This window comes from Neomonachus schauinslandi, chromosome X (genome assembly GCF_002201575.2).
Source record: "Neomonachus schauinslandi chromosome X, ASM220157v2, whole genome shotgun sequence".
Classification (NCBI taxonomy): domain Eukaryota; kingdom Metazoa; phylum Chordata; class Mammalia; order Carnivora; family Phocidae; genus Neomonachus; species Neomonachus schauinslandi.
This window is the reverse complement of record NC_058419.1, coordinates 60,109,557-60,130,712: the sequence shown is the minus strand read 5'-3', so window position 1 is coordinate 60,130,712 and position 21,156 is coordinate 60,109,557. Positions and strand designations below refer to the sequence as shown.

Below are 21,156 nucleotides of genomic sequence, written 5' to 3'. Positions count from 1 at the left end.
GGGGAAATATTTGGAAGTCATATATCTCATGAGTCATTAATATTTAAATTTGTAAGAATCCTCTACAATGCTAAATATATAAATAACCCAATTAAAAATGGGCAAAGGGATTGAACAGACATTTATCTAAAGAAAATGGCCAACAGGTATATAAAAAGGTTAACATCATTAACATCACCAAAATGCAAATCAGAGCCACAGTGAGCTCTTGTTACCCATGTTAAGATAGTCACTATTACATAGAAGAAGAAAGAAAATAACAGGTGTTGGTGAGTGTATGGAGAAATTGCAACTCTTGTGCTCTATTGTTTATAATGTAAAATGGTGCAGGCACTATGGAAGAAAGAATAGAGATTCCTCAGAATATTAGAAGTAGAAGTACTATATGATCCAACTATTCCACTTCTGGGTATTTATCCAAAAGAATTGAAAATAAAATATTGAATAGATATGTGCATTCTCATGTTCATTGCAGCATTATTTACAATATCTGAAAAGTAGAAACAACCTAGTGTTCACCAAAAAATTAATGAATAAAAAAATGTGATATATACATACAATGAAATATTCAGCCATAAAAAAATTAAGGAAATCCTGTCATTCCACTACATGGATGGAACTTGAGGACCTTATGCTATTTCATATAAGCCAGTCACAGAAGGACAAATACTACATGATTTCACATACGTAAATTATCTAAAGTAGCAAAACTCAGTGAAGCAGAAAGTAGAGCTGTGGTTGCCAATGGCTGGGAGGAGGGGTAAATAAGGAGTTGCTTTTCAATAAATACAGTGTTTCAGTCATGCAAGATGGAAATCTTGTAGACATCTGCTTTAAAACAATGTGCAAATTTTTAATAATACTTTACTGTACTCTTAAAAAGGGTAAGTCTTGGGGCACCTGGGTGGCTCAGTCGTTAAGTGTCTGCCTTCGGCTCAGGTCATGATCCCAGGGTCCTGGGATCGAGTCCCACATCGGGCTCCCAGCTCTGCGGGAAGCCTGCTTCTCCCTCTCCCACTCCCCCTGCTTGTGTTCCCTCTCTCGCTGTCTCTCTCTGTCAAATAAATAAATAAAATCTTAAAAAATATATCTTTAAAAAAAAGGGTAAGTATTATGTTAAGTGTTTTTTACTATACCATAATAAAAATTTTAAAAAAATGATAATGATAATAAAAGACTGAAAGGGTAGATGCAGTTAAAGGAGGTAGGATAAATAAGAGTAGAGGTTCTTGTGGGATTAAAGAATTGTACAGAAGACATAAATGGGGTAAGATGAAAAAAAGTGAAATTGAATAAAGAATATGTAGGACCAGGATAACGTGTAGTTGTATAGAAAGTAAAGGAATAGGGACACTTGGGTGGCTCATTCGGTTAAGCGTCTGCCTTCTGCTCAGGTCATGATCCCAGGGTCCTGGGATCAAGCCTTGAGTCAGGCTCCCTGCTCAGTAGGGAGTATGCTTCTCCCTCTCCCTCTGCTGCTGCTGCTCTCTCTCTCTCTCTCTCTGTCAAATAAATAAATAAAATCTTAAGAAAAAAGAAAGTCAAGGAATAGATTTTTGAAAAGAGAAAGATTTAAAAAGCTTAGATTCCAGAGTGTTGGAATGTTAGTTATCAATCTTAGAAGGAAACTCATTTTGGTACTTCAAAATGGCAGATGAGATAGGACATGAATAAAGTTAGTAGGCACTGTTAGTACATAAATATTTGAATGTAGATTATGCATATAATGTTTGGGAAGTGACAAGTAGTATTTGAACAGTGACTTCAAGGGAATTCTAAAGTTGTGTCACAGGGTTCTGTCATCATTTCTGTAGTATTTAACATTCTTCTTAAAGACTTCAGAACAAACAAATCTGAGTAACAGGAAGCTAAAGGATCCTAAGTGTTCTTCTAAGAGTCATGTCTGTTAATAAATTCAACCTGATTGAATAGATAGATGGATAGATAGATACATATATATCACTCTTAATTACATTATATGAGTACATCTGAGGAGAATGTATTTAAGCTGTTATTTTGATCAAATATATATAGATATATGTGATAAGATGGTCTGATAGGTTAAAAAAAAGGCAATAAAAATCTATAGATGTCATTATGGGGTCCATAAAATCCCAATGCCTTCATCGCATAATCTTGGAGAAAGTGCAACACGTTAATATTCATTTCCACACTTTGCCTCCACTGTTTCTCCCTTCCCAGGAGGATATCATGCAAACTTGCCCGCTCATTCAGTGGAAACTACTTCTATTTTATCCCATTTCTGCTTGTAGACTGATATATGAGAAGAGGTGTGATCTATAACCCAAACAGAAAACAGCTTTTCTATCTTTGGAACTAATTACACACGACATTGGTAGAAAATCTTTTGTAAATACTTTCTAAGTTGTGGGCCTTGATAAAGGAATCTATTTTCCCCTTCAAACTAATCAAAAGTAGAGGTAAATAAACTGTTGTGAAAACAAAAAAACAGACAAAATATTTATAAAAACTGACATGTTATGAACTGTTACATGAGTGCAGGTTAGCTCTGTGTTAAAATTTCATTTGCTTGGGGTGTTTGGGTGGCTCAGTCAGTTAAGCATCTGCCTTTGGTTCAGGTCATGATCTAAGGTCCTGGGATCAAGCCCTGCATTGGGCTCCCTGCCCAGCAGGAAGTCTGCTTCTCCCTCTTTCTGCTCATGCTCTCTCTCTCTGTCTCTCTCAAATACATAAATAAAATCATTAAACATTTTTTCATTTGCTTAATTTAAATTGAAGACATTAACCTAAGAATGACAACAAAAACCTAAAAAACTATACAACAACAATACGCCAAATCTTAAATCTATCCAAAGTGAGGGTTTTTTGGCTTCTATTAAGAAGGATTTGTTTTGTCAACTGTGTTAAATGCTCCCTGAAAATCCTGTTCACTTATTCCTCCTGATTCATCTATCTGGCAATCTCAGTTGTGTGAAGAGGAAATGACTCAAAAAACCAGTTATTAAAATCTGGGTTCAGAAGACACTTCAATATTTCCATGAAGTTCCTCAATGGTATCTTAAATTTTTTTCATATGTGTGTATTCACATTTTTTCCTGTGAAAATCCATGGACTTTATAAGAATATTAAAGATCTTCATCCACTCTCCCTCATGAAAAATTCAAAAGAACAATTGCTCTAAACATACTGGATCTTACTAATTATTGGCCTGTTAATGTTTAGTACTCAAACTCTCCAGACCCCAAATTTCATCATATGGGAACAAGGGTTGATGATTTTTTTTTTTTAAGATTTTATTTATTTATTTGACAGAGAAAGACACAGCGAGAGAGGGAACACAAACGGGGAGTGGGAGAGGGAGAAGCAGACTCCCCGCTGAGCAGGGAGCCCGATGCGGGACTCGATCCTGGGACTCCAGGATCATGACCTGAGCCGAAGGCAGTCGCTTAACCAACTGAGCCACCCAGGCGCCCATGGGGTTGATGATTTAAGAAAATAATAGATTTGATGCACATAATTAGTATACTCTTAGTACTTTCATGAAGAGTTCAGAGTCCATTTTCAAATTGTAGATGTGCATTTTTATGAAAGGTTTTTGATAATTTGTATCACATTGTTTGTAAGTATTTTTTGTTTGTTTTTTTACCATATTACATGGTATCACTTTAATAAACAGAACATATAGTACTTCTTGTAATGCAAAAAAAGCTGCCATATAGTGCTTTGGGACCCCAGTGTGATCTTAAGTTGTAAAGATTGAATTTGAATTTTGTTCCCCTTATCAATGTGCCCTACTTTTTGTCTAAGTGGGCATAATTTTTCTGTTGTACTTACCTGTTTGGGAACTACTCTGGACAAAAATAAGACAATTTTAACTATTGCTATAGGAATAGCAATGGTTCCTACAAATTCTTCAACACAGAGGGAGGAAAGAGAGGATCCGGAAGTCAACAATGAAGAGGGAAGGAGGTCTGGAAAGTATCACACTACAATTTATTTTACAAGGAAGTAATCTAAGTTACCAAGATACATTGATATAACCAGGAGAAATGGGACACCCTACTCAAAAACTACAGTGGTCCAATCAATCTTGGCAATCAACAGGTAACAGATACCACTAGATATTGTTTATTGCTATGAATTGAATATTTGTCACCTCAAAATTCATGTATTGAGGCCCTAATGTTATGGTATATAGGCCTGAGGCATTGGGAAGTAATTAGGTCATAAGGGTAAAGCCTGCATGATGGGCCTCATAAGAATAAGTCCATATGAAGAAGAGAGCTAGCCTTTTCTCATTCTGCATTTGAGGACATAAAGATAAGTCTACCACCCACAAGGCAAGAAGAAGGCTCTCATCAAGAACAGGCACCATGATTTTGGACTTCCCAGCCTCTAGAACTGTAAGAAGCCAATCTTTGCTGTTTAACCCATCCAGTCTATGATAATTTATTTTTTAAAAGATTTTATTTATTTATTTAACAGAGAGAGAGAGAGAGAGAGAGGGAGAGAGAAAACACAAGCAGGAGGATCAGCTGGCAGAGGGAGAAGCAGGTTCCCAGCTGAGCAAGGAGCCCAATGTGGGACTCGATCCCAGGACCCTAGGATCATGACCTGAGCCAAAGGCAGATGCTTAACTGACTGAGACACCCAGGTGTACCCCAGTCTATGGTAATTTAATTTAACAGCCCCAGCTGACTAACACAACCACATATCCTGGGTGTGACTAGACCTTCTCCCTATACAAAGACAGGTTTTGATCCCAGCTACCTGACTATACTAGGGGTACTTAATACATCCTAGAAAGAGCATCCCTGGTACCTGCCTGATTTATTCCAACTACAGACTGCATATCTGTAATGCTTTAACTGACCCTGTTATTACAGTTTTAAGTTTTGTCTCAAGTTACTTTCTAATGTCTTGATATATTTTGGTGGGTGATTTAGGAAGAAAATTGTTGACTAGAATATTTTCTTTCTCTTTTAAGTACCTGCACCTTTATATCTATTGAAGTTACCAAGTGTTTTATATTGTAATTCTTAGTGACTTATTTTTTAGACTCTCCTTCCTCCAAAAGGTAATAATAATCATAGCCATTTTGCTCTTACTTGATTTTTCAGTTTAGCACAATTGAGTTCACATGAATCTAACATAACCATTAAATTTGGGTCCCTCATTCAAATGAGTTAATTGAGCAATTGCTAAGGACTACATGTTTGTTTCTCTCCCAAACTCTTATGTAGAAACTCTAATTATAATGTGATAATATTTAGATAGTATTTAGGCCCCCCCAATGGGTCTTTTGTCAGGTATCTGGGTCAATAGGGTGGTATGAAGGGATTAGTACCCTATTAAGAAGAGACAGGAGAGAGCTTTCTCTGTCTCTCTCTTTCCCTCTCTCTCTTTCTTTGGGACATGTGAGGATACAGCAAGAAAGCAGCTGTCTACAAGCCAGGAAGCAAGCCCTCAACAAACATGAGATCTACCAACACCTTGATCTTTGACTTCCCAGCCCCCAGAACTGGGAAAATTAATGTTTATTTCTCTTTTTTAAAAGATTTTATTTATTTATTTGACAGAGAGAGATACAGCAAGAGAGGGAACACAAGCAGGGAGAGTGGGAGAGGCTTCCCGCTGGGCAGGGAGCCCAATGCAGGGCTCCATCCCAGGACCCTGGGATCATGACCTGAGCCGAAGGCAGACGCTTAATGACTGAGCCACCCAGGTGCCCCTATTAATGTTTATTTCTTAAGCCACCCAGTCTATGGTAAGTTTGTTATAGCAGCTCTAACTAAAACAGTGATCAACAAAACAAAACAAAACAGTAACAAAATATAATATGCAAATTATAGTGATACCTTCCAAAAGGTTTGTGAAGTATAACTTTCACTTGTAAACCAGTTGTGAACAGTAAAATGTAAATCTGTCCTAAATCTGCCCCTTCACTGCTTTGGCACCCATTCATTACATCTATATGTATTTGTGTAACTAAGCATATAGTTTCATGGGTTCTATACAAGTAACCTGTAAAAGAGGAAGAGCAAAGATCATGTTTCCCCAAGGTCAGTTCTTGGCACAGTGTTTGGAAGATCTAAAAAAAGTACTCAGTAAGTGTTTGATAAATTAATAACCAGTAAACAGCAATACTGCTACTAGAACTCATGGTACTTAAGTCCTTGCACAAGGATACTTTAAAAGCTATCATTTTTTATTTATTTTTAACTTCTTATGCTAGTTTGTCTTGTCTTCTTAACTAGATGGTAAAGTAAACTCCACAAGACTAAAGATACTGTCTGGTTCTTTCGTACCCTCAGATTCCACTATTATGCCTTGAATAGGGTGAATACTCAATAAATCTTTGTTGATTTCCTTTAAGACAGGCTATGGAGACAAACTACTTTGATGCAGTTTTAAATATGAGTAGTTAAAACTTGTAAAATTAAAAACAAAAATTCAGGGGCACCTGGGTGGCTCAGTCGTTAAGCGTCTGCCTTCGGCTCAGGTCATGATCCCAGGGTCCTGGGATCGAGTCCCACATCGGGCTCCCTGCTCGGCGGGAAGCCTGCTTCTCCCTCTCCCACTTCCCCTGCTTGTGTTCCCTCTCTCGCTGTGTCTCTCTCTGTCAAATAAATAAAAATAATAAAAAAAAACACAAAAATTCAACAAGTATACTTATGAATGAGGATTGTTTGGATTCTTGATACTAAAGAGTCAAAATTATCTCCTTTCTATAAAAAGTCAGTCTCCAAGGTTTTTACCCTTAAACTGGCATTGAGTACACAAGTATTACAAAATAATGTCAGAAGCAAGGCTTTTTTAATGTTGTTATTGCCTATGATTTAATAATACAATTTAGAAATAAACTATTAATCTTAATTTTATCATTCATTTCCTAGGTCAGGGTTTTTCCATATTCAGATACACATTTCACTGAATATGAAAACGATTTAGGAAAAGCATTTTTTGAACTAACTCCTTGTGTACCATGCTGATATAATAGCACAGTTAACTCCAAGAATTGGCCTTTAATACAACCCATTACCTTCAGACATTGAAACTGTTTACTGTGAATACATATTAAGTTTCATTGTAGAGGCAAGAACTGTTTTTCTTTATGTGAATCTTACAATAAATAAGTTGAATACAAAAAAATAGAGAAGATTGTGTTTTCATAACAAGCTGCCTTATAAAGTAATTCATATATAAAAAAGCAACTGTTGTTGTGGCAAAGAGTATGTTTTATATTTTATCCTCTTCAATCATAAGAGGAAGAAGGAGAAAAAAAATCCCCATTATATATAAAACCTTGTGCACTTTGACATAAGTCCTTCCAGCCATGCTCTTTTTGATTGAAACAAACTTAAACCATATTCCATTTCACAAGAGCAAAATGTGCTGAACATGTGGTTTTTAAAATAGAAGCATGTGCATCAACTATTCTGCATGAAGATCCTTTCTGAGAAATGTCTCTGGGGAAAGTTCATTACCCATAGCCAGGGAGCACAGGAAAAGGGTGAAACAGACTGAGATCAAGCATTCCTTAAAGTGGATGGCCCAGGCAGAAGCATAAATGACATTTAATATGCACACTCAGGGGCTCCTGTTGAGTGCTCCATTTGGTAACCCGGATAAGGATGCTTGTTTAGTGGATAAAAGTGTAACTTTAGAAATCGACAGGAACTCTTGTGCTCTGACACCTGTATTCTCAGCTAGAGATGGTGGAAGGGGTATTAAACAAGCACACATTTCAAACCTAATTCTATTTTGCTTTCTTACAACTTTCTGGTTTCAAAAGAGCCATTTATAAAGCTGGCAATTAAAGGATGCATTGACAACACCCAGTTGCCATTATAATATAGTTCAAATTCTGTCTCTCTATTGCTAAAATATTTTTTAATCTATAAATATAAACTGAGGGACAAACTGACATTATCTTTACTGTAATAGTTGGTGGGAATTAGCATATGGATAGATATTTTTGTTGTAGACTTTATCAATAATACTATTTATATCTAAAATAAATACTGTGAACTTTGAAAGCATTCAGCAAAGTAAATCAACAGTGATTATTAGCACTTCAAGGATATCATCCCTTCCAGCCTGAGGGAAAAAAAAAAGAGGTTGGGCTGTGAATTTTGACCTAAGAATATAATAATGTCTTCCTAGATCTCATTATGCCTTATGTCCATTTAAGGCCATCTGGGGCCCAGAATGATGAAAGAGTGGTGCAAATTTATGAGCCCCTGGATCTAGCAATAGCCCTCTGGATATTAGCTTGGATTAGTAGATTTACAGCTAATCCAAACACTGTGAGGCAAATTCTGCCCGACACATCTGCACTATGAGACTCTGAAAATTGTAGCAAGTCAAGCTTTTGAAGAGCTGACAGCAGCCTTTATGCTCCAGGCACAGGCTGCATGTGGTTTGCCATCAAGTGCAGTTCTTCATAGCTGCATTCCTTCTACATTTGCAATGACAGTCCTTGCCCCCCACCCCCCACTCCGTGGTAATGGCCATTGTCAGCCACAAACTTAAATTGATCATATGTTCTTTTCTAGACCAAGCAAATTTTGAGTCATTTTTTTGCATAAGATATACATGATATGAGAAAGAGAGAAAGAGCATTTATACTCTTCATTTCAGCCAAAGAAGCTGTCTGAAAACAAAGTTTTACATTAATTTCTGCTAAATCACAGATTCAGCTACAAATTTGGATCTGAGGTGCCATTATATAATTTAGGGATTCTCACTGGAATTCTTGAATGTTTTTCAAATTAGGGAGTCTGTGATATCAAAATACAAAGGGTCATATTTTTGTCTGTGATATAAGGTACATTTAATATAATCATATAGAGACATATGAGCAGAAATCATATCAGCAAGCATTAGACACAACATATAAAATTATCCAGAAATTATATGTATCATTTAAACCTGGATGATAATAATTCTATCAAATAGAACCTGTCCTACTACTTATCTGACAAAGGAATCTTGTACTAATATTAATAAAACTATCATTTTTAACCTCCTACTATGTGCCATGCTTTTTACATTCACCAGCATTGATCTTTACAAAACAGAATGAAGTCAATATCCTTATCTCCATTTTACACATAAATGACACTCAGAAAAAATAAGTGACTTATCCAGGACCCAAAGTGGAGCCAAAATTTAATCCCTCATATCTCTGTTTCTACAATTCTCAATTTTTAACTATGGCACTGTTACGGAGTAAACTGCGTTTCCCCCAAGCCAAAAAAAGGTATGTTAATATCCTAAGCCCCAGTATATATGAAATTGAATTATTTCATATATTTAAGGTTTGATCTTGATTAAATCAGAATGTTATGTTAGTTTCAAGTATACAATATAGTGAGTCAATACTTCCATATATCACCTGTGCTCATCACAAGTGCACGCCTTAATCCATATCACCTATTTAACCCATCCACCTACCCACCTCCCTTCTGGTAACCTCTCTATACTTAAGAGTCTGGTTCTTGGTTTGCCTCTCTCTCTTATTTTGCCTTTGCTTGTTTGTTTTCTTAAATTCCACATATGAGTCGAATCATATGGTATTTGTCTTTCTCTGACTAATTTTGCAGAGCATAATATTCTCTAGCTTCATCCACATCATTGCAAATGACGAGATTTCTCATTCTTTTTGATGGCTGAGTAATATTTCAGTGTGTGTGTGTGTGTGTGTGTGTGTGTGTGTGTGTGTGTACCACCTCTTCTTTACTCATCAGTTGAGGGACACTTGGGCTGTGTCCATAATTTGGCTATTGTAGATAATGTGGCTATAAACATCAAGGTGCAGTTATCCTTTTGAATTAATATTTTTGTATTCTTTGGGTAAATACCTAGTAGTACAATTGCTGAATTGCAGGATACTTCTATTTTTAACTTTTTGAGGAAACTCCATCCTGTTTTCCAGAGTGGCTTCACCAGTTTACATTCCCACCAACAGTGCAAGAGAGTTCCCCTTTCTCCACATCCTCAACAACACCTGCTGTTACTTGTGTTGTTGATTTTAGCCATTCTGACAGCTGTTAGGTGATATCTCATTGTAGTTTTTATTTTCATCTCCCTACAGATGAGTTATATGGACCAACTTTTCATGCGTCTGATGGCCATCTGTATGTTTTCTTTGAAAAAAAAGTATATTCATATCTTCTGCTCATTTTTAATTGGAATATTCATTTTGGGGGGTGTTTAGTTTTATAAATTCTTTAAATATTTTGGATACTAACCCTTTATTGGAAATGTCACTTTCAAATATCTTTTCTCATTCTGTAGGTTGCCTTTTAGTTTTTTTGATTGTTTCTGTCACTGTGCAGAAGCTCTTTTATTTTTATGTAGTCCCAATACTTTATTTTTGCTTTTGTTTCCCTTGCCTCAGGACGCATATCTAGTAAAACATTGCTATGCCCAATGTCAAAGAGGTTACTACCTGTGTTCTCGTCTAGAATTTTTAGTTTCTGGTCTAACATCAGGTCTTTAATCCATTTTCAATTTACATTTGTGTATGGTGTATGAAAGTGGTCCAGTTTCATTCTTTTACATGTGGCTGTCCAGAATTCCAACACCATTTGTTGAAGAGACTGTTTTTGTTCTATTGGATATTCTTTCCTTCTTTGTTGAAGATTAATTGACCATATAGTTCTGGGTTCATTTCTGGGCTTTCTATTTTGTTCTATTGATCAATGTGTCCATTTTTATACCAGTAATATACTGTCTTGATCACTACAGCTTTGTAATATGAAGTATGGAATTGTGATCCCTCCAGGTTTATTTTTCTTTTTCAAGATTGCTTTGGCTATTCAGGGTCTTTTGTGGTTCCATACAAATTTTAAGTTTGTTTGTTCTAGCTCTGTGAAAAAGCTTTAGGTGTTTAGATATTTTAACAATATTTGTTCTTCCAAACCACAAACATGGAATGTCTTTCCATTTCTTTGTGTCATCTTCAATTTCTTTCATAAGTGTCTTACAGCTTTCAAATTATAGGTTTTTCACATCTTTGGTTAGGTTTATTCCTAGATATCTTATTGTTTTTGATGGAATTATAAATGGGTTCTTTCCTTAATTTCTCTTTCTGCTGTTTCATTATTGGTGTATAGAAATCCAATAAATTTATGTATGTTGATTCTGTATCCTACAATTTTACTGAATTTGTTTATACCTTCTAGAAGTTTTTTTTTCTTTTTTTTTTTTTGTAGAATCTTTTGGGTTTTCTATATAGAGAATCATGTCACCTGCAAATAAAGAAAGTTTGACTTCTTCCTTGCTGATTTAGATGTCTTTTATTTCTTTTTGTTGTCTGATTGCTGTGGTTAGGACTTCCTGTACTATGTTGAATAAAAGTGGTAAGAGTGGACATCCTGGGGCGCCTGGGTGGCTTAGATGGTTAAGCGTCTGCCTTCGGCTCAGGTCATGATCCCGGGGTCCTGGGATCGAGTCCCGCATCGGGCTCCCTGCTAGGCGGGGAGCCTGCTTCTCCCTCTGCCTCTGCCTCTCTCTCTCTCTGACTCTCATGAATAAAAAAAAAAAAAAAAGAGTGGACATCCTTTTTTTGTTCTTGACCATAGAGGAAGAGTTCTCAATTTTTCTCCATTGAGGATGATAATAGCTGTGGGTTTTTCATATATTGCCTTTATTATGTTGAGGTAAACTAGCTTTGTTGAAGGTTTTTTTATCATGAATGAGTGTTTTACTATGTCAAATGCTACTTCTGCATCTATTGAGATGATCATAGGGTTCTTATCATTTCTTTTATTAATGTGGTATATCACGTTAATTGATTTGTGAATATTGAACCACATTCCTGCAAGACAGGAGTAAATCACACTTGAATGTAGTGAATAATTTTTTTTATGCATTGTTCAATTTGGTTTGTAAGTATTTTGTTGAGGATTTTTGAATCTATGTTCGTCAGAGATATTGCCCTGTAGTTGTCTTTTATTGTGGTGTCTTTATCTGGTTTTGGTATCATGGTAATGCTTGCCTCAGAATGAATATGGAAGTTTTCCTCCCATTTCTATTTTTTGGAATAGTTTGAGAAGAATATGTATTAACTCTTCTTTATATATTTGATATAATTCACCCATGAAGCCATCTGGCCATGGTTTTTTGTTTGTTGGGAGTTTTTTGATTATTGATTCTATTTCTTTGCTGGTTATCGGTGTGTTCAAGTTCTCCATTTCTTACTTTTACAATTTTGGTACTTTACATGTTTATAGGAATTTATCCATTTATTCTAGGTTGTCCTTATGTTGGTATATAAATTTCATAATATTCTATTATAACTGTTGGTATTTCTGTGTAGTTGGTTGCTATTTCTGCTCTCTCATTTGGGATTTTATTTATTTGGGTCTTTATCTTTTCTTTTTGATAAGTCTGGCTAGAGGTTTATCAATTTTACTGATTTTTCCAAGAACCAGCTCCTGGTTTAATTGATCTGTTCCATTGGATTTTTTTCAAGTTTTTACTTAAATTCCAATTAGTTAACATACAATGTAATACTAGTTTTAGGTGCAGAATTTTGTGATTCATCACTTATGTACAACACCCAGTTCTCATCACAAGTGCCCTCCTTAATACCCATCACCCATTTAACTCATCCCTCGCGCACCTTCTCTCCAGCAACTTTCAGTTTTTCTCTATAGTTAAGAGTCTGTTTTATGATATGCGTCTCTCTTCCCCCCTCCAAGTTCATCTGTTTTGTTTCCTTTATTCCACAGTGAGTGAAATCATATGGTATTTGTCTTTCCCTGACTGATTTATTTCACATAGCATATTGCTCTCTAGCTCCGTCCACGTTGTGGCAAATGACAAAATTTCATTCCTTTTTTTTTTTTTTTCACATAAGGAAGCATTTATTTGAGGTTTAACATGAAATCGTACAAATAAAATCTGTATAAATACAAATCCACACGAGTCATAAAACAGATAGCAAAAGACAAAATAAAAAAGAAAACTAATTGGCAACTATATACATTTGGACACAGTTATGTCTTGTACACTAGAAAGGCCTTTACAAAATAATCATCTTAGATCAATAGAAGACCGATCTTCAGTGTCATCCTACAAGATAGGTTAACTTTAGCAATCTCTTCCTGTTTTTTCCAAAGTCCTCCTTTAGTATGGCTGGTGGTTGTTTTGGTGATTGCCACCCCCTTGAGACGCCTTGCTGTAAGTGCTCTGTTGGCCACTGTGGTCTGCATATCCCTTTCCATATCCATAATTCCCGTTACACCTAGTATAGTCATAGCCACCATAGCGACTATAGTTTTGATCACCACCATAGACACTATTGTAATTTCCATATCCTTGATCATAATAGTTATTAAATCCTTGGTTCCAGTTTTGGTCCTGACATTGTCCACAATCCCTAGTGCCACCTCATCCACCAGCCGCAACACCTCTTCCTTTTTTGTTGCCTATATACCTCTTTGGCTGGTGCAACTTTGATTTCACACTTCCCAGAAACAATTTGATGATATCTGCTTTTTAACAATTTCTTTATTGGCTCTTCATCTGTATATGTGATAAAACAAAATCCTCTTCTTTATTTGTTTTTGTATCCATGGGAAGTTCAATATTTTCAATCTCTCCAAAGGCTCCAAAAATAGTCTTTAATTTGTTCTTCAGAAGTATCTGGGCTCAATCCATTCACAAAAAAACTTTTTTTTTTTCCCTTTTAAATCTTTGGTCCTTTTGGGGTCTATCAATTTGCCATCCAGTTTGTGTTCTTTCAGTTCCAAAACCTTATCAACACCAGCAGCATCTTTCAAAAGCACAAATCCAAATCTTCTTGATCTAGTCATTGGATCTGTTTTAATTGTGCAGTCTACAACTTCCCCAAATCAAAACAAATATTCAGTCCAATCTTTCTTGCTTGTATTCCAGTTCAAGCCTCCAATAAACATTTTACCATCATCCTGTTGATTCTTTTTAAAAAAATTTTTTTAAAGATTTTTATCTTTATTTGACAGAGAGTGAGAGAGCACAAGCAGGAGGAACAGTAGGAGGAGAGGGAGAAGCAGGCTCCCTGCCAAGCAGGGAGCCTGATGTGGGACTCAATCCCAGGACCGTGGGATCATGACCTGATCCAAAGGCAGACGCCTAACCATCTGAGCCACCCAGGTGCCCCATCCCGTTGATTCTTGCTTACACTGATCTTGGAGGATCAGTCTGTGAATTCCTCTATGTTGCTGTACTCGTTCATGTCCTCCATAATGGTGGAGTTGTCAGCCAGGGTTGCTGGCCCACAGTCCAGGTCATGGTAGAAGTGAAGTGGAGTGTTGTATGGCGTTGAATTTAAAATGGTGGCAGAAGAGCTTCATTTTTTTTTTATAGCTGAGTAATATCCAAATACACACACACACACACACACACACAAACACACACCATATCTTCTTTATCCATTCATTAGATGATGGACATTTAGGCTCTTTCCATAATTTGGCTATTGTTGGTAATGCTGCTGTAAACATCAGGGTTTATGTATCCCTTTGAGTGAGTATTTTTTTATCCTTTGGGTAAATACCTAGTGGTGTAATTGCTGAGTCATAGGGTAGTTCTATTTTTAGCTTTTTGTGGAACTTCCATACTGTTTTCCAGAGTGGCTGCACCAGTTTGCATTCCAACCAAAGAGCAAGACAGTTCCTGTTTCTCCAAATTCTCACCAACATTTGTTGTTTCCTGGGGGTGTTAATTTTAGCCATTCTGACAGGTGTGAGGTGATATCTCAGGGTAGTTTTGATTTGTATTTCCCTGATGATCAGTGATGTTGAGCATCTTTTTTTTTTAAAGATTTTATTTATTTGTCAGAGAGAGAGAGAACAAGCAGGGGGAGCAGCAGGCAGAGGGAGAGGGAGAAGCAGACTCCGCACTGATCAGGGACCCCCCAGTGCAGGACTCCATCCCAGGACCCTGGGATCAGATCATGACCTGAGCCGAAGGCAGACGCTTAACTGGCTGAACCACCCAGGCATCCCAAGCATCTTTTCATGACATTTTTCATTTGTATGTTTTCTTTGGAAAAATGTCTCTTCATGTCTTCCGCCCATTTCTTAACTGGATTATTTGTTTTTTGGGTGTTGAGTTTGGTAGCTTTTATATATTTTGGGTAGTAATCCTTTATCATGTATGTCATCCACAAATATTTTCTCTCATACCATAAGTTGCTTTTTAGTGTTGTTGATTTTCTCCTTTGCTGTGCAGAAGCTTTTTATCTTGTTGAAGTCCCAATAGTTTATTTTTCCTTTTGTTTCCCTTGCCTCAGGAGACATATCTAGTAAGAAGTTGCTACGCCAATGTCAAAGTGCTTACTGCATGTGATCTCCTCTAGGATTTTGATGGTTTCCTGTCTCCCATTCAGGTGTTTCATCCATTTTGAATTTATTATTGTGTACAGTATAAGAAAGTGTCTAGTTTCCTTCTTTTGCATATTGATGTCCAGTTTTCCCAACACAATTTGTAGAAAAATTTTTTTCTAACTGGATAGTCTTTCTTGCTTTGCCAAATATTAGTTGACCATATCATCATAGGTCCATTTCTGGATTTTCTATTCTGTTCCATTAATTTATATGTCTGTTTTTGTGCCAGTACCATACTGTTTCGCTACAGCTTTATAATATAATTTGAGGTCTAGAACTGTGATGCCTCCAGCTTTGCTTTTCTTTTTCAAGATTGCTTTGGCTACTTGGGTTCCTTTGTGGTTCCATACAAATTTTAGGATTGTTTGTTCTAGCACTGTGAAAGATGCTGGTGGTATTTTCATAGAGATGGCATTAAATGTGTACATTGTTTTTGGTATTATAGAAATTTTAATATTTGTTCTTCCAATTCATGAATATGGAATGTGTTTCTATTTTTTGTGTCCTCTTCAATTTCTTTCTTTTTTTACTGCTCAGGTTTTTAAAATTTTTTTTATGTTCAGTTAGCCACTGACATTATTAGTTTTTGATGTAGTGTTCAATGATTCATTAGTTGCATATAACACCCGGTGCTCATCACAACACATGCCCTCCTTAATACCTGTCACTCTGTTACCCCATTCCCCAACCCCCTCCCCCCCTGAAACCCTCAGTTTGTTTCCCAGGATCCATAGTCTCTTATGGTTCATCTCCCTCTCTGATTTCACCCCCTTCAGATTTCCCTCCTCCCCTATGGTCGTCCATGTTATTCACATATGAGTGAAATCATATGATAATTTTCTTTCTCTGCTTGACTTCATTAAGCATAATCCCCTCCAGTTCCATCCATGTCGATGCATGGTAGGTAGTCATCCTTTCTGATGGCTGAATAATATTCCATTGTATATATGAACCTCATCTTCTTTATCCATTCATCTGTTGAAGGGCATCTCAGCTCTTTCCACAGTTTGGCTATTGTGGACATTGCTGCTATGAACATTGGGGTGCATGTGCCCCTTCTTTCCACTAGGTTTGTATCTTTGGGGTAAATACCTAGTAGTGCAATTGCTGGGTCCTAGGGTAGCTCTATTTTTAACATCTTGAGGAACTTCCATACTGTTTTCCAGAGTGGCTCTACCAGCTTGCATTCCCACCAACAGTGTAAGAGGGTTCCCCTTTCTCCATATCCTCACCAACATTTGTTGTTTCCTGATTTGTTAATTTTTGCCATTCTAACTGGTGTAAGGTGGTATCCCATTGTGGTTTTGATTTCTATTTCCCTGATGGCTAGTGATGTTGAGCACTTTTTTCATGTGTCTGTTAGCCATTTGTATGTCTTCTTTGGAGAAGTGTCTGTTCATGTCTTCTGCCCATTTTTTGACTGGGTTATCTGTTTTTTGAGTGTTGAGTTAGTGGTGCTGGGAAAATTGGACAGCTACATACAGAAGAATGAAACTGGACCATTCTCTTACACCATACACAAAGATAAACTCAAAATGGATGAAAGACCTCAGTGTGACACAGGAATCCATCAAAATCCTAGAGGAGAACATAGTCAGTAACCTCTTTGACATTGGCCACAGCAACTTCTTTCAAGACACGTCTTCCAAGGCAAAGGAAAAAAAAATAAAAAATGAACTTTTGGGACTTCATCAAGATAAAAAGCTTCTGCACAGCAAAGGAAACAGTCAACAAAACTAAGAGGCAACCCACGGAATGGGAGAAGACATTTGCAAATGACATTACAGATAATGGCTGATACCCAAGATCTATAAAGAACTTCTCAAACTTCAATTTCTTTCATAAGCGTTCTATAGTTTTCAGAGTACAGATCCTTTACCTCTTTGGTTAGTTTTATTCCTAGGTATCTTACAGTTTTTGGTGCAATTGTAAATGGGATTGATTCCTTGATTTCTCTTTCTTCTGCCTCATTGTTAGTGTATAGAAATACAACTGACTTCTGTGCATTGATTTTATATCCTGAGACTTTGCTGAATTCCTGTATAAGTTATAGCAACTTTTTGGGTGGAGTCTTTTGGGTTTTCAACATAGAATGTCATGTTATCTGTGAAGAGTGAAAGTTTGGCTTCTTTGCTAATTTGGATGTGTTTTATTTCTTTTTGTGTCTGCTGAGGTTAGGACTTCCAGTACTTTGTTGAACAACAGTGGTGAAAGTGGACATACCTGTCATGTTCCTGATCTTAGGTGAAAAGCTCTCAGTTTTCCCCATTGAGGATGATATTCACTGTGGGTTTTTCATATATGGCTTTTATGATATTGAGGTGTGTTCCCTCTTTCCCTACACTGCAGATAGTTTTTATCAAGAAAGGATACTGTATATTGTCAAATGCTTTTTGTCTGTATTTATTGACAGGGTCATATGGTTCTTATCATTACTTTTATTAATGTGGTGTACACGTTGATTGATTTGTGAATATTGAACCAAACTTGCAACCCATGAATAAGTCTCACTTGATTGTGGTGAATGATTCTTTTAATGTACTATTGGAATTGATTTCTTAATATTTTGTGGATAATTTTTGCATCCATGTTCATCAGGGATATTGACTTCTGGTTCTCTTTTTTAGTGGAGTCTTTGTCTTCTTTTGGAATCAGGATAATGCTGGCCTCCTAGAATGAGTTTGGAGTTTTCCTTCCAATTCTAGTTTTTGGAAATGTTTGAGAAGAATAGGTATTAATGCTTCTTTAAATATTTGGTAGAAAGCCCCCGTGAAGCCATTTGGCCTTGGTCTTTTGTTTGTTGGGAGATTTTTGATTATTAATTCAGTACCTTTATAGTATCATTCTGCTTATGTTTTTCTTTTCTTGCTTTTACAGTTTTGGTAATTTATATGTTTCTAGGAATTTATCCATTTCTCCTAGGTTGTCCAATTTGTTGACATATGATATTTTCATAATATCCTATTATAATTGTATTTCTGTGGTGTTGCTTCTTATTTCTCCTCTTTTATTTGTGATTTTTATTTATTTGTGTCCTTTCTCCTTTCTTTTTGATAAGTCTGGCTAGATGCTTACCATTTTCATTAATGTTTTCAAACAGCCATCTCCTGGTTTCACTGAGCAGTTCTACTGTTTATTTTTTAAGTTTCTGTATCAGTTATTTCTGCCCTAATCTTTATTATTTCCCCCATTCTGCTCACTTTAGGCTTCATTTGTTATTTTTCTAGCTCCATTAGGTGTAAGTTAAGTTGCTTATTTGGGAGTTTTCTTGCTTCTTGAGGTAGGCCTGTATTACTATATAGTTCTCCTTTATGACTGCTTTTGCTACATCCCAAAAGTTTTGGACCATTGTGTTTTCCTTTTAATTTTTCCATGTATTTTTTATTTTTTCTTTAATTTCCTGTGTGACCCATTAATTCTTTGGTAGGATGGACTTTAGCCTCCATGTATTTGTGGTCTTTCCACTTTTTTTTTTTTTTCTTGTGGATGACTTCATGTTTCATAGCATGGTGGTCAGAAAATATGCATGGTCGGGGCGCCTGAGTTGTTCAGTCATTAAGCATCTGCCTTCAGCTCAGGTCATGATCCCAAGGTCCTGGGATTGAGCCCCACATCAGGCTTTATGCTCAGCGGGAAGTCTGCTTCTCCCTCTCACACTGCCCCTGCTGTGTTCCCTCTCTCGCTGTCTCTCTCTTTCTGTCAAATAAATAAATAAAATATTTTTAAAAAAGAAATCATGCATACTGTTATCTCAATCTTTTTGTGCTTGTTGAGGCCTGATTTGTGACATAGTATGTGATCTATTCTGGAGAATGTCCCATGTGCACTTGAAAAGAATGTGCATTCTGATGCTCTGGGATGAAATATTCTGAATATATTGGTGAAGTCCATCTGATCCAGTGTGTCATTCAAAGCCATCCATCGTTTCCTTGTTGATTTTCTGCTTAGGTGATCTGCCCATTGATGTGAGTGTGGTGTTAAAATCCCCTATTATTATTGTATTCTCATCAATGAGTTTTTTTTTAAAGATTTTATTTATTTATTTATTAGAGAGCGAGTGAGAGAGAAACAGCATGAGAGAGGAGAGGGTCAGAGGGAGAAGCAGGCTCCCCGCTGAGCCGGGAGCCCGACATGGGACTCAATCCCAGGACCCCGGGATCATGACCTGAGCCGAAGGCAGTCGCTTAACCAACTGAGCCACCCAGGCGCCCTCAATGAGTTTTTTTAATGTTTATTTTTTGGGTGCTTTCATGTTGGATGCATAAACATTTACAGTTGTTAAATCTTCTTACTGGATTGCCCCCTTTATTATGATATAGTGCCCTTCTTCATCTCATTCATTTATGCATGTAAGATCCCAAGTAGAGGGATTTGCTGGTTTCTTTTTTAAGGGTTTCATAATCTCTTGCTCCATTGTCTGTATATGGTACAATAAGTTGTCTGGAGCTGCAATAAGATTCCCAGCTATCTTTTGTTTTCAGCAGCTACCAGGCTTCTAAAGTATGCCAAGACCAGTGCTTCAAGTCAGTCAAGACAGAAACCTGTCCATTGGTCAGCTCCCTGAAAATGCGTAACGTTGGATGCATGCTTCACTCTTCTCTTCCGATTCTGAGGACAGGTCCTAAAGCTGTATTTCCCCTGACTGCTGTATCATGTCTTGTAGGCCAGCAGTAAGCCACTTAGCTCTCTTTTGTCCTACATGTCTCCTTGGCTTTTAGAGTATACTGAATCCCATTAGCTTTCTGAGAGAGTCCAGACGAAAACCATTACCTCAGGTAGCTTCCTGAAGAGCTATTATGTTGGACGTATGCTTCACCTCTTTCCCTCCCCAGGAAAAAAGGCAGTAGTTGTGGAATTTCTTCCCCTCAACTGGGGAAGGAACTATGGTGAATGTGCTCATCCAAGTCATTGCTTTTGTTCTCAATGGCCCCCAACATGGCACCTTCTCCTACCAGCACTTAGATCCACACAAGTTAAAAATCAGTCCCTAAAATATCTGAACACTGGATGTATGTTTCAGTGTTCTCTTTCTCTCTCTAGGGAGATGCTTGCAGCTTGGGATTTCCTCCTGTTCATGCCATGCTGAAGCAGAAGTAGGAATCATGGCATGTGAGTTACCACCGGGTTTGATGCACCTGTTTTGTGCTTGCTTGAGTTGCAGGAACTTTTGAGCTGGTTCTACATTTCTCAAAAAGGGAATTGTTCTGTGTACTGTTGTTGAATCAGTGTCTCTGTGGCAGGAAGGAGCTTCTGGGTTTCCAGTTCTGCCATCTTGCTGACTGCACCCTTCCAAAATATTTCTCTTATTTTTATTGTCACTTTCTTCATTACCTCCATTAGAGTCTATGATCTATCATTAGAAACAAAACTCATAACATCCTAGACTCTTTCTCTCCCCCTCACAATTGTCTGGCAAAATGCAACCCTTGTTAAATTTGACTTTTGCCTACTTTATAACTTCTCCTGAGCAACTCAAGAGGATTGAGGAAAATATACAACTATGTTGACTAGTCTCACAATAAATTTATGTTAAAAAGCCTGAAGTGGGTTTTTACACTGTTAAGTGACCCTAGTACATATCTCTAGTCCCGGAGTTGGCAAACATTTTTCAAGCTCCAAATAGAAAATAGTATAGAGTTTGTGAACCATGATGACTCCACTGAAAATATTCAACTTTGCTATTATAAAGCAGTCATAGACAATATGTGAAAAAAAATGAGCAGCTGTGTGTTCCAGAAAAAAAAAAAGTTATTCATAAAAAGAGTCAGTGGTCAGATTTGGCCCATAGACC

At 36.9% G+C, this 21,156-nt stretch overlaps 1 pseudogene; it reads right to left on the bottom strand.

Annotated features, from left to right (window-relative positions):
• Positions 1 to 13,122: 13,122 nt before the first annotated feature.
• On the bottom strand, positions 13,123 to 19,951 carry LOC110573943 (annotated as a pseudogene).
• Positions 19,952 to 21,156: the final 1,205 nt, after the last annotated feature.